Raw genomic sequence first — 15,698 nt, forward strand, 5'->3', positions numbered from 1 at the left:
AACAGATTTGGTAGTTGTGCCACTAAGCTCACATCGTCCTGTTTAGGCAAATAGGATGGAGATGGACAATCCAAATTCAGACACCTCTTCATATCGGGAAAGTAAGAGTTCTTCTCTCTTACTGTTGCTCTGTACAACTACCTTCTCCCAGGTAACTAGTGGTAAGACAAGAAGTAACGGCCTTACAAATAACAAGGCAAATCATTGTGTTTTTCATTCAAGCCAAGGGGTATTTAAGAGCTCAATCACACCCTTGCTACCCTTCGTGCTGTTGCAGAAAAAGCTCAGACCTACCACCACACTGAATTTTCCTTTCTTCTCCCACACGTGCTATTAAGACTTGTCCTACACGCCAAGCTTGGTGAGATGACTTCTTTATGTATCAGAATAAGCCTGTTTTTTCAGTCAGTTCAGCAGGTGGCACACACAGATTTCAGGCCTGTCATACTGAAGGCAGAGCCAACAGGATCACCCATTTTGCCCACTGATAAAACCATCTGCTAAAGACAGCCACCAACAGAGGAAGCCAAGAGCAGGGACAGGATCAGCTCCAGCACATCCAGAGCAAACACCAGAACACCCCAGCACCAATAGTACCATTTAAACATGCTTGCATTTGAGAGAGAAAAATATTCTTTCCACCTTACCAGCTCTACTATGTTAACCTGTGTCACCACCCTGACAGGCAACTCTCCAGCCAGCTCCATCTCCAGTTCAAGGCACAACAGAAGCCACAAGGAAAACACGCCATGAAGAGGACAGTCTGTAAAAGCTTGGCAAGATGTTTGGGATGCACGCATTCTTTCCTATTGCATGTTCATGCTTTGTTACAGGCACCTTCTTCCCAAGGAGGCTGAATCACTGGATTTCTAAAGACAGGAATTGTCAGCAGCTTTCCTCCTGCTTTACAGAGCAAATACTCTCCAGGGCAGTCTCGCACGACTGACTTGATATTTTTTACTTCAGTAGCCATAAGCTGTATTTAAGACAGTCTCCATCTTTGTATTATAACAGCCTTGATTTCTTTTCTTTTGCTCTAAAATGTAACGCAATTTACTAGCTGAAAGTATCTCCAGCTGCAGTTATTGCCTGGTAGAAGCTGAACCAGTATCCATTCATCACCCTGATATGAAGTTGCACAAGGAAGTCAAAGCTCATCATCAATCTCCTGCTGAAATCAGGTCCCAGAGGCAGAAAAGAAAAAAGATCCCACATTAAATATATTCTAATCTTGTTGGGCTTTGAAATCCTCACAGGATGGTTTCGCTAAGACAACTTGGAAACAGGTGGCCAAGACTTCACCTGCGTAGGCACTTTGCCCATTTGCTATTCACACAAAAACCAAGAAGATGCCAGGCAAACCATGGCAGATTTATGCATAGACATAGCAGCCATCAAGCTATTCTTTGCAGCAGTCTGGGTGGTACTGAATTGTAGATGTGGCACTTGGGGACACAGCTGAGTGGGCACAGTGGGGACGGGATGGGGTTGTACTTGGACTTTGTGCTGGTCTCTTCCAGCCTTAACAACCCCATAATTCTATGAGTGCAGATAGAGAAGACTTGTCAGCAGGACACGTGCACAAGGTGCAAATATCACTTGGGCATCAGCAACAGAACAGAAATTAACGAGAAGATTAAGAGCTCAGAACAACAGTGGTCTCTTCAAATCCTACCTGGAGATGAAGGAAGGTGAGGACTATCCGCAATGGGAGAAAAGCTCTTGTAGAGACAGAGCAGTGAGTAATCAGACCTTCCAAGGATGGGAGCCACATCCCACAGTTGCAAAAACAGCACACAGTTTTGCATGTTGAGAACAGGAATAGATGACAGAGTCCCTATACCTCAAAAGCCCACATACACAGTGACAGAGGAGTGCCCTGGGTGCGGAGGATTAGCTGTGTTCATGCACACACATGTGCTGGATGCCTTTCGTCTCAGGCTTTATTTTCAAGCAGAAAGACAAACAGAGCCTTTTTGCAACACCTCTTCTCCCTCCGGATGATCTTTAATACACCCACACATCATGCAACTCCAGAAAGTGGCTCTCAGCATGTAGATGCCATTGAAACAACAGTGCAATTAAAACCAAGCACCCAAAGGGAACAATTGGACATGCACACAGATTATTTCAAACACAGGTTGGATGGCAAGTACAAGGGAGAGAACAAGAAGAAATCCAAATATGCTTTCAGGGCAATGATTGCAATTCCCATTCCTCCTCTCAAACCAAGTTCTCCCAATGCTTTAGAAAGACTCTGATGTTCTTATATTTACTTTTAAGCAGCGTTCCTACAGCTAGTGCTTGAACATGCAAAATCCCCAGGGGAGTAGGAGGGCAGAAGGGCAGTACGATAACCTGAGGAGACACGAATGGGAACAAACATGACATCACTGCTGTTTGCACAGGTTCAGGTTGCAGTTTCACTGGTGCAAAGCATTGGAACAACCAGCCTGAAACTTCCTCAAAAAAGAAAAATGAGTCATTTCTGGCCAGATGTGTGCACACACTACAGAAAGAAAGAGCAAAAGCCTCCATGAAATGCTGTCCATACTCAAAAGATCAACTGGAAGTCCAGTGAAGCAATGATCCCATTGGCAGGGGGCTGGAACTAGATGATCTTTGAGGTCCATTCCAACCCAAGCCATTGTGACTCTATGATATGAATATATTTTCCATCTCTTTTACCCATACACTTGTCTTCAGATCATGTGGTGGTGACCTGCTTTACAGTTCAAACTGACTATTTTATTTTATTCTTTTTAAAGCAGCAATTAAGACCCTGACCACAAAATCTCTTAGCAAAAATCACCTACAGATCTGAAGACAGTCTGGAATTGTGCAGCGGGCCCTTTTTTCCACCACACACTGAAATTAGTGTTACTTTTCCCTACAAAAAATCACCCATCTGTGCACATATATTTCAGGAAGTGGTGTTACATTCCCCTCTGAGAGGACAGAGATGCGGAACTGCAAAGCCTGGTTTCAAACCGAGGATGTGAAACAGCAATGGGAACCATAAATCCTAAGCATCACAGAATGGCTTCGGTTGGAAGGGACCTCGAGAATGATGAAGCTCCAGCCCCCCTCTGCAGGCAGGGTGACCAACCTCCACATTGATACCAGCCCAGGCTGCCCAGGGCCCCATCCAACCTGGCCTTGAACACCTGCAGGGATGGACGGGGCATCCACAGGCTTTTTGGGCAACCTGTTCCAGTGTGTCACCACCCTCTGGGTGAAAAGCTTCCATCAACTTGCACAGAGTAAAACCACAACAGAACCCTCCTTTGGCCGCCCTGCAGCCTCACAGCAATGCTTGGATGCTGCTCTGGTTGCCAGGAACCCGCTGTGCTCCATCTCCCTCCTTTCCCCCACCAGACCCAAATGACCATCCCAGAGCCCACAGAGAAGTGCTGAAAAGAAGTCTCACCATCACTTTTGCAGATCAGTTAGTTGCTCCAAAAGAAAACCTACAGGAGAAGGTTTAAATCCTGACCTGGGAAAAAAATAACAAAAATGAAGACATTGCCCCAAGCAGTTGTTTCAGATTTTACATGCTGGGATCAGCCCTCAGGTCTGAGGTGGCTCCTAGAAGTGCTTTCAGAGAGCAAACAGGCATTGAAGCCCAATTATACATCCGGATTTATTACTCTGATTCAAGGAACACACACATACAGGAACTGCTCATTTAAAGAGAAGACCTGGGGAAGAAAAAAAAATGTGCATGTCATGCCGGGAAACCAGGCAAAGAATGCAAATTCTGACCTACTTCTCCCTCCTCCTTGCTAGAGAGGCAGCTGCTACTGCTGCTCTGCTTGCATGAGATGAGCAGGAGCCTTGCCAAACTGCTGCAGCAACACCTCTTCACGCATAGGATGCCTCTTGCTGGCTCCTTGCAAAGCAGTGGGAGTCATCCTTCCAAGACCACAAACACCTGGGCCAACAGAATCACAGCATTGCAGGGGTTGGAAGGGACCTCAAGACATCATTGAGCCCAATTCCTGCTAAAGCAGATCCCTACAGGAGGTCACAAAGGTGTGCGTGCATCCAGATGGGTCTGGAATATCTCCATAGAAGAGACTCCACCACCTCTCTGGGCAACCTGTGCCAGTGCTCCATCACCCTTACCATAAAGATCTTCCACATGTTAGTACAGAACTTCCTATGCCCCAGTTTTAGGCCATCACTCCTCGTCCTATCGCTAATCACCAGCAAGAAGAAGCCTGGCCTCATCCATTTGCCTCCCACCTCCCTACAGGTATTTATAAGCACTGATCAGATCCCCTTTCAGTCCTTTCCCTAGGATGAACAGACCCAAGTCACTCAGCCTTTCCTCCTATGGGAGATGTTCCAGGCACTGTAACATCTTTGTGGCCTCTGCTGGACTCCTTCAAGGAGATCCCTGTCTTTTCTGAACTGGGGAGCCCAGCACTGGACACAGGATTTCTAATGTGGCTTCACTGGGGCAGAGCAGAGCAGAGCAAAGCTTTCAGAGGAAGAAATTCATCTCATACAGACTGATAGAGTCAACCATCAGCTTAAGTTAGATGAGTCTAAGAGGTGTCACTGCAAAACATATTCCCTAAAGCAACCAGCCATCCCAGCACAAGGTGATGCAGACTAAACACAACCAGGAAGCAAGGGCTACTCATCCTGTATCAACCAAAGATCCAGCTCACTTTTATCACCTCTTGCTTCATCCAAGGGCACAAGATGCAGCTGAAACTCAGCATCCAGCTCAGCCACAAGCAAACAGCACTTGGTGCCACTAAAGCAGAGCTCAGGTAGAAACACATGGGTTTCTTACCAGCTCTTGCAAACGCTATCATATATTATACACACTAAGCTCTTAATACAGACTAAGGTATATTACTCTGTATGTCTCAAATCTTGTGGTTGGTATAAATGCCATTACAGACAGAGCAATAAAATCCCAGCTGTGCTGGCCAGCAAGCACCATTTCTGCCCAAAGCCTACTGCAAACTCTGATTATAGAGAAGGCTTTGTTCAGCCAGCCTCCTTCCTTTCCCTTGGGAAACGTATATGTCAGAAGACCAATAAATGCTGGCGATTTATTATGTGGAAAGACAGCCCTGCTGAGAGTGAGAGAACCAAGAGCTGAGCTGAGTTCACGATGGAAATGGCCACAGAGCCCTGTGGTTGTAAGTCAGATTTGTTGACTGTTTATGCATACGCAGGTATTTGCAGATGAAGGGACAAAGTAAAGAAGGATTATCAGCTTCACAGGAGAGTTGGATACATAGATGTATTCCAGGTTTAAAGACTGTCTGGGGACTGGTGGAAGAAAACAGAGGAAAGAAGTCAATTTGCCATTAGAATTAGACAGTTTCAATTTGAAGAGGCTGTTTGTCAGTCTTATTAAGACTGGTTTTATTCTGAGTGATGGCAGGTCAACCACCACAGTCTGTAGAGCCCATCCCTCGTTAATTGATGCCACTACCTTGCCATCTCCAACACAATGACCATGTTTAAACAAAAGAGTCACACATGCTGTTTTTGAGGTACTTTTACCCACCCAAAGATCCAAGTTTACCTCCTACTCATCACAAATTTTTACTATAAGGGTGATGAGGAACTGGCCCCATCCCTGGAGGCATCTGATGTCATAGGATGGGGCTCAATCCCTTCCAAGGAATCAAGAACCACATGAGCACCTTTGCTTCAGAGTAGTTTGACAACAGTAACCCCACAGAGATCTTTCGCCATCAAGTTTGGCACAACAAAGGTATCTAATTTGACATTCACATCCTTTGCATGTTCTTCTTGAACACAGGAAGTTCTGTACTAACTAATCTTTATGGTAAAGGTTTTTTCCTTCACTGCAGTGTGCTAGAAACATACCTTAAACGTAAAGGTTTTCTTGTAGCTGCTTCTTAGCTAAGATACTGCAGGAACACAACAGCACATCCATTCAGAACCACCAGGGAGGCAGATAAGACTGAGTCCGTGCAGACCCCACTGCTTGTTCTCCCACACCCTTGGAGGAACACAGCAAAATGTTCCCCTAGGAGAGGCAGGGCAATGTTTTTCAGCAGGAAATCACACACGCAAGCTGTGCCGCTTGCTGAACACAGCAGAACTGATGAGTCAGGTCACTTTGCCCTATTCTTGTTTAATCCCAGAATACTGTATATAATAATATTATATATATATATATATATATATATATATATAAAATATAATAATATATAATATTATAAATCTATATAATAATGTATCTGCACGCAGGAGGAGCCTTATCAAAAAAGGAGATCTTTCACATGTCCCTGTGCACCAAACCCTCAGAGAATGACAGAATGGTCTGGGTTGCAAAGGACCACGATGATCATGTAGTTTCAACCCCCTGCTGTGTGCAGGGTCACCAACCAGCAGCCCAGGCTGCCCAGAGCCACATCCAGCCTGGCCTTGAATGCCTGCAGGGATGGGGCATCCACAGCCTCCTTGGGCAACCTGTTCCAGTGCGTCACCACCCTCTGGGTGAAAAACTTCCTCCTAAGATCCAACCTAAACCTCCCCTGTCTCACTTTAAAACCACTCCCCCTTGTCCTATCACTGCCCACCCACATACCCTAGATGGGGTACCTTGGGGGCATTATCCCAAAACCACAAGCTATCCACAACCAGAACTTGTGCATATTTAGTTAAATGTCTGTTAATGACATCTCTATTCTTACAAGCCTAGCTGATTCTGTAGTCTAACACACCCCAGGGCTTTAAGAAGGAGTGGATCACCCATGCACAGAATCACAGAATCATTGGAAGAATCATCACTGCTGAAAAGAGTCTGGCCTCACCACTTTGCCCCCCACACCTCAGATATTTATAGACCTGGATCAAATCCCCTCTCAGTTGTCTTTTTTCAAGGCTAAACAGACCCAGTTCACTCAGCCTCTCCTCATAGGGGAGATGCTCCAGGACCTTCACCATCTTTGTGACCCTCTGCTGGACTCTTTCTAAGAGATCCCTGTCTGTTTTGTATTGGGAAGCCCAGAACCGGACACAATATTCCAGATGAGGCCTCACCAGGGCAGAGTAGAGGGGGAGGATCACCTCCCTTGACCTGCTGGACATGCTCTTTTTAATACACCCCAGGATGCCATTGGCCTTTTTAGCCATGAGGACACACTGCTGCTCATGGTCAATCTGTCATCCACCAGGATGCCCAGGTCTCTCTCTGCAGAGCTCCCCTCCAGAAGCTCATTCCCCAGCCATACATCTGCAAGGAAAGCTCTATTTTGTTCCTCACCACCTTTCCAGATTCAGAATTAAGCCCTCTTTATACACAGCTTGGAGCAAGGTTAGAGAGAGCATATGGATTCCTTTTCACCTCACCGATCAATCAAAAGGAGAATGCAAGTCATACAAAACAGGTTTTAAACCTTGACAGCAAAGTCATTTTTACAGCAGAAAAAAACAGACCAGTTGCAAGAAGAGTGGCCAGTTGCATTTAATGATGGCTGGGATTCCTGTGTGCTTAAGGGAGCCCAGGGAAATCTCAGCTCCACGTTCCATAGTGGAAACACTGGTAGACCTCAAGTCACCCTCCCCATTTCCTGGTTTCCTATAGCCACCCCCATCCTTTTGTGAAAGACAGTAATTGCATCCTCTGAAGCTTGCATTAAACCAAGGAAAGCCTACGATTGTCTTCTGTTAGCAGCGTTAATAAGAATGGCATTCACCGAGAGACTGGGGGGAAGGGAAAGAAAAATCAATGCATCACAGGCATTTCCTGCTTTGCAAGGTTAATCACTCCTGCAAGCTATTAACATCTTTCAGAACACAGCTATCTGCCAAATATTAGATTTTCGGTTACCCTGAGCAGTAATTAAGATCCTCAAGTCTCCACGAGTCAAAGGGGTTGCTGTGCTACCCACCAAGGTCTCAGCCTGGTTTCACACGAGCAGCTTCAACACCCCACAAAGCACAAAAAACATTGTGTTCAAGGACCTGCCTTTGCCAAGTCGTGTTGAAGCTGCCCCATGCGTTTGCGTGTTAAAAGAAGAACTTTCCTTCCAAGAAGGAGGAAGAAATTAAAGCACTGATTCATAGGGATGTTGATTTATATGCTGCTAACTCATGCTGGAAGTGGGAGGAGGATGAATTAGCTGACGGTCCAAGTTGACACATCTTTCTTATTATCCTCCTGTCATCTCTGGGACAGGGAACCAACTGCAACTCCAGACCAATGTCTCCAGCTCTGCCAATTGCAGCAATTAACCACACAGATGTTAATAAACAATGCCCTCCCCTGACCCAGAACTTGACATCAGACCTTCACAGCTCAGCCACTGCTCTGGTCAGCTGCATAGCATGGCTGTATGTGTGCCATCTCCTGCCAAATATCTACAGTCTCTTCTCACCATCCTCTCGCTTTGGGGAAGTAGATGACATTGAGTAAAGCACCCATCTGCATTTAGCACTTCATTTCCACAGCATTTGCTTGCAATGCTAAGAGCTCATGGAGCTTCTGCCACAACAGAGCAGGCCAAGGTTTTGATTTGCCCAAAGAGGTGGTGGGTGCCCCATCCCTGCAGACACCCAAGGTCAGGCTGGATGGGCTCTGAGCACTGATGGAGCTGTGAGTGTCCCTGTTTATTGCATGGAGCGAGACCAGAGATGGCCTTTAGAACTCAAGTCATTCTATGGCTCCATTATTTCAGGTTGGATGTTAGGAATAAGTTTCTTTTCCCAATGAGTAACCACTCATTGACATTGGAATGAGCTGCCCAGGCCAGGTGGTGGAGTCACCATCTCTTGAAGTTGTTGAAATGAAGAAACATTTAGACGTTGAACTGAGGTTTAGTGGAGAAATGGCGGTAGGTGGATGGCTGGACTGGATGATCTTGGAGGCCTTTTCCAACCTGAATGGTTCTATGGTTCATGTCAGACCAAGCATCCAAGGAACACCCAAAGGAAGGCTGATTAATACTTCCCAAGACACCCCTGAGCCAACAGCAGCCCAGAACATCCACACAGACCAATGGTTAACTCTTACCAGAAGCCCCACAACAAGATATTCTAACACTTCCAAGATTTCCTCTGCCACAAAGGACCCACTGCTGTCACAAAGGAGTCTCTTTTAGCAACCACAAACTCACCCAGCAATGGCCAGTAAGGATGGCCACAGTGTGACTAGAGACAGACAACGGCTGGCATCTTAATACATGTCACAGTGACCTTCTTGCTGCTCCAGGGAAACATATAAAGGCATAACAAGATAACAGAAATGCAAGTGCAACCGGGAATAAAGCAGTTATAAGCAGCCCTGATAAATATTCATTAACGTTTCTCTGCTGTAATCCTCCCAAGCATTTTTTATCCAAATGCCAGGGAGAGGAGGAGAGCTGATCCCACCAGCCCAGGAGGTGTCTGAGTGCTCCTTAGTAAAACCAACGCATGGCACACAAATACATGAAGCTTTTGCATCAAAGGGCAGAAGCAAACATCCTCCCATCACCCAAAAGTCTGCCCACATGTTAGCTGTCCTCGCAGCACTCTGTATGCCAGTTTAAGAACCCTCATACAGCCACGTTTTGTGCTAAAACCTTACCCAGGAGGCACAAAAACTGAAAGAGCGCATGAATCATAGAATGGTTTGGGTTGAGAGGGACCTTTGAGATCATCTAGTTCCAACACCCCTGTAACTATGAGCACGTTGCAGACTTTAAATAAACATAGTGAGCTGGTATTAATGAGAATTCAATATTAGCCTCTGGTTCTGAGAGCTCTCTATTAGATGCGCAGTGCCAGATGCTGTTCTCCAGCTCTTCCTCTTGAGCTACATGAGAAAACTCTCTGCACCTCAGGGACTCCTGGCTCATAGAATCATGGAGGATGGAAAAGACCTGCGTGATTCCCAACCTATCCCTCACCATGCCCACATCCCTCAGTGCTACATCCCCACAGCTCTGGAACACCCCCAGGGATGGTGACCCTGGGCAGCTGTGCCATTGGTACTCACCATATGCAGTCCATACCCCAATGCTCTGGGCACGTACCACACCACCACCACCCATGACAAAGGGCTGAGAAGGACACATGGGATGAGCCTTGAAACCAGCAAAACAAGCCTCTTTAACCAGCCCTTCCCTTCCAAAGCCTCCTCCAACAGCTTTAAATTTGTATTTCCCTCTTTATTTCCCCTCTCATACATCACAGCGCGAAACAAGCTAATAAGCTCCCCCCAGGCCAAACACAACGGGCACAGATAAGGTCAGTCTGGTGTTTATCTCCCACAAAGCCGCCTATTATTAGCAAAACAGGCTCAACTCAACAAACAGTGCATTAGTGCAGATCAGCCAAAGCAGCACCGACAGCCGGGCCATACCACAGCTGTCACCTCTAAGGCAATGCAGAGAGCTGGGATGGCTTTATGCAGCAGTGAAGGAGCCCTCCGTGCTACAGACCTTGAGGCAGCTCTTTAGTATTTAGTTCAAAAGGCAAAACTTAAAATAATGGTTGTAAATAATTCTAAAAGGCTTTCAAAGAGATTTTCAGCTCTGGAGGAACTTCTGTTTTCCCTTCCATGTTTTTGCAGACAGCCTCATTCGTCCGCTGCTAATCTCTGCTTAGACGCTCTGCTGACACCAATTTTAAGTATGGGGATTAAAGAGGTGATGCAGACTGTCAAGGTCAGACTGCCAAGGTCAGGTTGAATGGGAGCTGAAGTCACCCATGCAGCAGCAGCAGCACAGACCTGCCCTGTCCATACCACCCCAGCTCCCTGCCCCAAATGCTTTCTGCAACACAAAGCAGAGGCTGCTGTCACTGGATAGGGGATGGAGCCATATAGACACAGCTGTATATGGGAGCCCAAAACTCATCCCAGGAGGTAAAGAGCCTCCTGGACCCTTTGAAACATGGTTCCACCAAGAGTGAGAGATCCAGCACTAGGAGCAGAGGTTGCCAACCTGCACAACTCCTTTGTATGGGACAATGTGGAGACCAAGCTTGGACTTCCAAGGGGGGAATGCTCTTAAAAATAAATAATTATTCCAAAAATAAATCAGATGTACTGTTGAAAGAAAAAGCATTTTAAGCATGGATTGTTACACCGCTAATACAGGAGGTCCCTAAGCAGCAAGCCCATCTGATGACAATGTCCTCGAGCATCAGCTCTGTCCCTCTGCTCTGTGTTAACTCTGCATAGAAGCCTTTCCAGGAGTACCAAAAGCTGGGATCCAAACTCTGTGGCAATTCAGCTAAGGAAAAAAGGACAGGAGAAGAGCAAACGACTTGTGCATAGTCAGCATATCCCGGCGCCTGAATCAACTGCCTTGTTTTCTTTTGAGGAACTGGAAAGGAAGGAAGTGGATCAGCACTTCAGAAAAACAACATTACTACAGCTGTAACCGTGAAGCGTTTCTGATTCAAAACAGGCTCCAGCAATTTAAGGGGCTGCTGCAGATTGCACAGGAGCTTGTCTTGGAAAACTACCTGGGGCATCTCCATGGGGAGCTCCAAAGCCAACTGGACATGGCACTGGGCACCTTGCTGGGTCAGGGTTGGGCCATAGGGACCCACAACTGCCTCCAAGCTTTACCAGTCCACCATTATTAGACCAAGTCACTATTTCCTGCATGTGTCCTCATGGCTCATTTGCTTCATGATGTTTAAGTTCCCTTGGATCAGCATGCCCTCTGAGTAACCCACAATGCTCAAGTGAGCTCTCAGTACAAGAGTAAAGTCCTCTGTGCCATCTCTTGTCCCCATGAGACAGCATTAAGCACTTCTGATGAGGTCTATTTAAACACTGTCTAAAAATACATCTGGCTTTCAACCACTGCAGATGTAGGTACAGCCTCAACAACTATGATGCAGCAAGGACGGATGCTAAGGTACAGCTTAGACCACAGGGCCTTATCCGTCAAGTCAGCAAACATTTCATAGAGTCATAGAATGAATCATAGAATGGCCTGGGTTGAAAAGGACCTCAAAGATCATCCAGTCTCAACCCTCCTGCTATGTGCAGGGTCATCAGCCACCAGCCCAGGCTGCTCAGAGCCACATCCAGCCTGGCCTTGAATGCATCCAGGGATGAATTTCCCAGCAATTCCCAGTCAACAGCCATTTCTGAGGGTTGTTTGCAATTCCTAGTCTCCGTATGTCCTCTAGATACCAAACAGCCTCCATTCCCGCATGTGTGGGAGGGCACACCGGGGTACCCGTGGTCAGTCAGGCAAGCACAGGGAAAACTAAAAGTCCACCTTTGCCTGAGCAAGTGTTAGATTTCTCTCCAGTACTCCTAGATTTAGACCATCATGTCTGTGGGCGAGATTTCTGCTGGGAGGCAATTTCCATCCTACAGATCCAAGAAGAACCTCGAGATTTTCTCACCTCCCCACAGCCAAGTCCCACATAGCGCTTCCCCATCAGCATCTCCTCCAAGCAACATCTCACCATTCCCCAAAACCTGATGCACTTGATGCTGACCTTGGCCACAGCCCAGTACTTAAGAAGGGAATGCAAACAGAGGTAGGAAACCAGAGCAGGTTACACAATGGTCTCATCCAACTCCGCAGTGTCAGGTACTCTGATGTCTCGTTCACCACCCGTATAGAAAGTCACATGAAAGCTAGGAAACAAATTCACATCCTCATAACCTTCCATTTTGCTTCTTTAAAGAAACTGTACTAATCAAGTTTGGGTCATGTTGTGCCTTATCTAGACTATCCAAATTCATCATCAGCACCTTAGCACTGCTGATCCCCTCACTGCTATCCATGGGAGGAAGGAGGTTTAATAGAGTGAGTTTAAATTGCCAATAAAATGTCATTAGGAGATATTTGAATCCTGGAATCCTTAAGGTTGGAAAAGACCTCTCAGATCCCCAAGCCCAACTCCCACCCATCCAACAGACCATGTATCTAAATAGCATCATTGAGTTATTAGGGCTAGAAAAGACCTGTCAGACTCCCAAGTCCAACCCCAACCCATCCCACCACGCTCACCAACCACGGCCCTCAGTGCATGGTTCCACAAAGAAAGGTTAACATAGCACAAAACCAATGCTCAGCCACATTTGTTGTTTAGTGGATTCTTACAGTAACAAGGAAAATCACTTCCTCCTTCCAGCCCCCATTTTTCATTGGCTGCAAGGGTTTTGTGGGGACAACAGGGAGATCAAAGTGATCTAGAAACAGTTCAGCATCTCTGTAAGCCAGAAAACTTCCACCACGTGTGTTGGAATGGAGATCTACTGTCAGATCCAAGCCAGATACAAACAAATTCCCCCCAAAATTGGCCTCATCCCCCATGTTACTGCATGAAATGTTTTCCTCGGAGGACCACACTCCTGCAGAACAAGCCAGTGTTGCAAGCTGCCACTCCAGAAAGTCAACGCTTCAAGTCAACGCGTCCATCTGAGCTTTCCAAGAGAAGTTTCTATCCAAAGCCATCATTACAGCAATGAGGAAACTCCTGAAGACAAGTTGCTGCAACGGAGCTGAACAAAAAGCTCCATGCTTCACTGCTTTGGGCAGGGAAGCCTTTCAGTCACAGGACTGACAGCAACCATCTGAGTTTTCATCCCAGCCCATCAGAGAGCTTCAGATCCAGTCCTGCCAAGTGGAGAGTTTTCAGATGCTCATCAGCTTTGCACTCCAGGGAGACAACACCCTCTTCCCATCTACACCAGGAATGTTTTTGAGCAGGGAGGTGCCGACATGCTCTTGCTTTTCAATTGATTCTTCCTATTCAATTCCAACCCCAAGGCTCCCATTTGCTTGAAGAAGCGTTTATAGATCAACTTGCTGGAACATGTTTTGTAACTCTGGTGTTTTACTGTTTTACTCTGCAAACTGATGAGTAAGAGCAGAATACAAGCCATGGACTGCAAAAGGTCCAAAACCTAAGCACAGAAGACAGGCAAGCATCCTAGGACAGACCTAAGATGTGCACTGAAAGCCAGCTATATTGTTCCACCACATATAAATAGAAGGTGAGAAGGTTATGCTCACTTCTGCCCATAAAAATTAATTATGTACCAATGCAAGAAGGCACTGCCCAAGGGAACAAGTTGTGCAGGCAAGGTTTGAAATATCCACACAGGGCTTTTCTGAGTTTCTTGCCTATTCTCAAATTACAGCTTTCCGTTAGAGCATCTCAAACAGGCTTGGATTGTTAATAACAGTGTTTACAGTGGGTGGTGGCCTTATCAACAGGATGAATGTGTTCTGGCTACATGCCCCATTCCACCAAAGCATGACATAATCCCTTAAAACGTTATCAAGAACTGCTGTTGCTTAATGAGACCACGTGATTTCCACCTAACAGGAGAGGGCAAAGCCCACGACTTCACTGCCACGTTTCCCAATGCAAAGCCTATCACAGAACATTCACACCAGCCAGCTTTCCTCTTCCTCCATGGCACATATCACCAGCAGCTCCCTGCAGGAAGCTCTTCCGATAAATGCTGAAGGGACCTGGAAAATCTTATCTGCTCTGTAACGGTGTCTGGGGAATATCCTGGAAACAAAATAAGTCGGTCGTACTTAAGTAACTGCATAATCAGGTGGTTCCTTATGTCCTTAAGCCCGTAATATCCAAAGGCTTATCATTTCTGCATGTGGAGCTCCATGACTCGATCAAGTCCAATCCATACACATATGGTGGAGGCGTAGTGCATAAATGAGCATCTTCCACTGTTCTACAACAGCTTTTCCTTGGGAATGCTCATGGAGAACAAGTACTGTGTTAGCAGTAGAATTCAAAACACCTCAAACTCAACTCTTCTCCCCCTGACCCAAAGAGGCAGGTGCCCCATTCTCTTTATCCATATAGGTGCTCAGACCCACCATATGGTTTGGCCTCTCCTCCTTTGAGAACCTTGATCTGATCCAGGAGAAGAGGATGCAAGGTCGGACAGGAGGAAGCAAGGCATTCTTTCTTTCATCTGTGGTGCCCAAATAAGATATATCTTTTTTAATTAAATCAAGTGTTGCCCCCCCAGTACGAGTGCATTTGAAAGGCCTTAAGAATAGAGCGATCACAAAAAGACCAGGTCTTCATTAAGGAAGAAAGCAGTGATCCAGAGAGAAGGCTACATCAGCCTGGGGGAAGAAATCAGGTGGGACCATGAAGCCCATTAGTCTTTGCAACCCCATATCTGCAACTACTCTGATAATTAACAACTCCGGGGCCCACCAGTTCTCCCCATCAGTACTAAAACAGCTGTTTCTGTGGATCTATGATGCACACTTTCTGTCTGGATCCCTAAAAGGGGCCTGAGCAGAACAAAGGAAAGTAAAGCAGAACCTGAAGTTGAACCCATACATCATCAGGAGAGCGCTTCCCACGATGGAGAGGAAGGGGAAGGAAGAGGCTCAGCTGCACATGGAACAATTGCTCCAAGGAAGGGGAAACAACATTGTTTGAGATATTTAACAAAACAGCATGTAAACCAAACCTCCGACCCCACTCCTCAAGGAAAAACAAAAGGAAAACCCCAAAGGCTTTGGGAAGGCTCACACCACTGGTGCTGCATGCCCGCTCTGAACCAGAAGGCAAGAGGAGCTGCTTTGTTTGATTTCTTCACGTAGTGTTACCAGCCCTCTTCCCCAGGAAGGAAACCTTCCACGTTCCCCTTCCCCTCCAATTCGCAAAGGCTGAACCTGGCTCATTATTCCACCTCCCCAGTGAAACAGGCCAAGGGACAACAGGGCCATGCTTTCATTGAG

General features: G+C 46.4%; 1 protein-coding gene across 4 annotated transcripts in view; it reads right to left on the reverse strand.

The window, feature by feature from the left end:
- LOC107308597 (glycerophosphodiester phosphodiesterase domain-containing protein 5) overlaps nucleotides 1–15,698 on the reverse strand; it is a 135,334-nt gene that overhangs the window by 102,760 nt on the left and 16,876 nt on the right. The window contains exon 2 of one of the 4 annotated variants that reach the window (XM_015852601.2): nucleotides 3,431–3,496. The exons of the other annotated variants lie outside the window; for them this stretch is intronic. The gene's annotated coding sequence lies outside the window, so the exon portion shown is untranslated. The remainder of the gene's footprint in view (nucleotides 1–3,430; nucleotides 3,497–15,698) is intronic. 4 annotated transcript variants of the gene reach the window in all.

The sequence above is a fragment of the Coturnix japonica genome, chromosome 1, assembly GCF_001577835.2.
Source record: "Coturnix japonica isolate 7356 chromosome 1, Coturnix japonica 2.1, whole genome shotgun sequence".
NCBI lineage: Eukaryota > Metazoa > Chordata > Aves > Galliformes > Phasianidae > Coturnix > Coturnix japonica.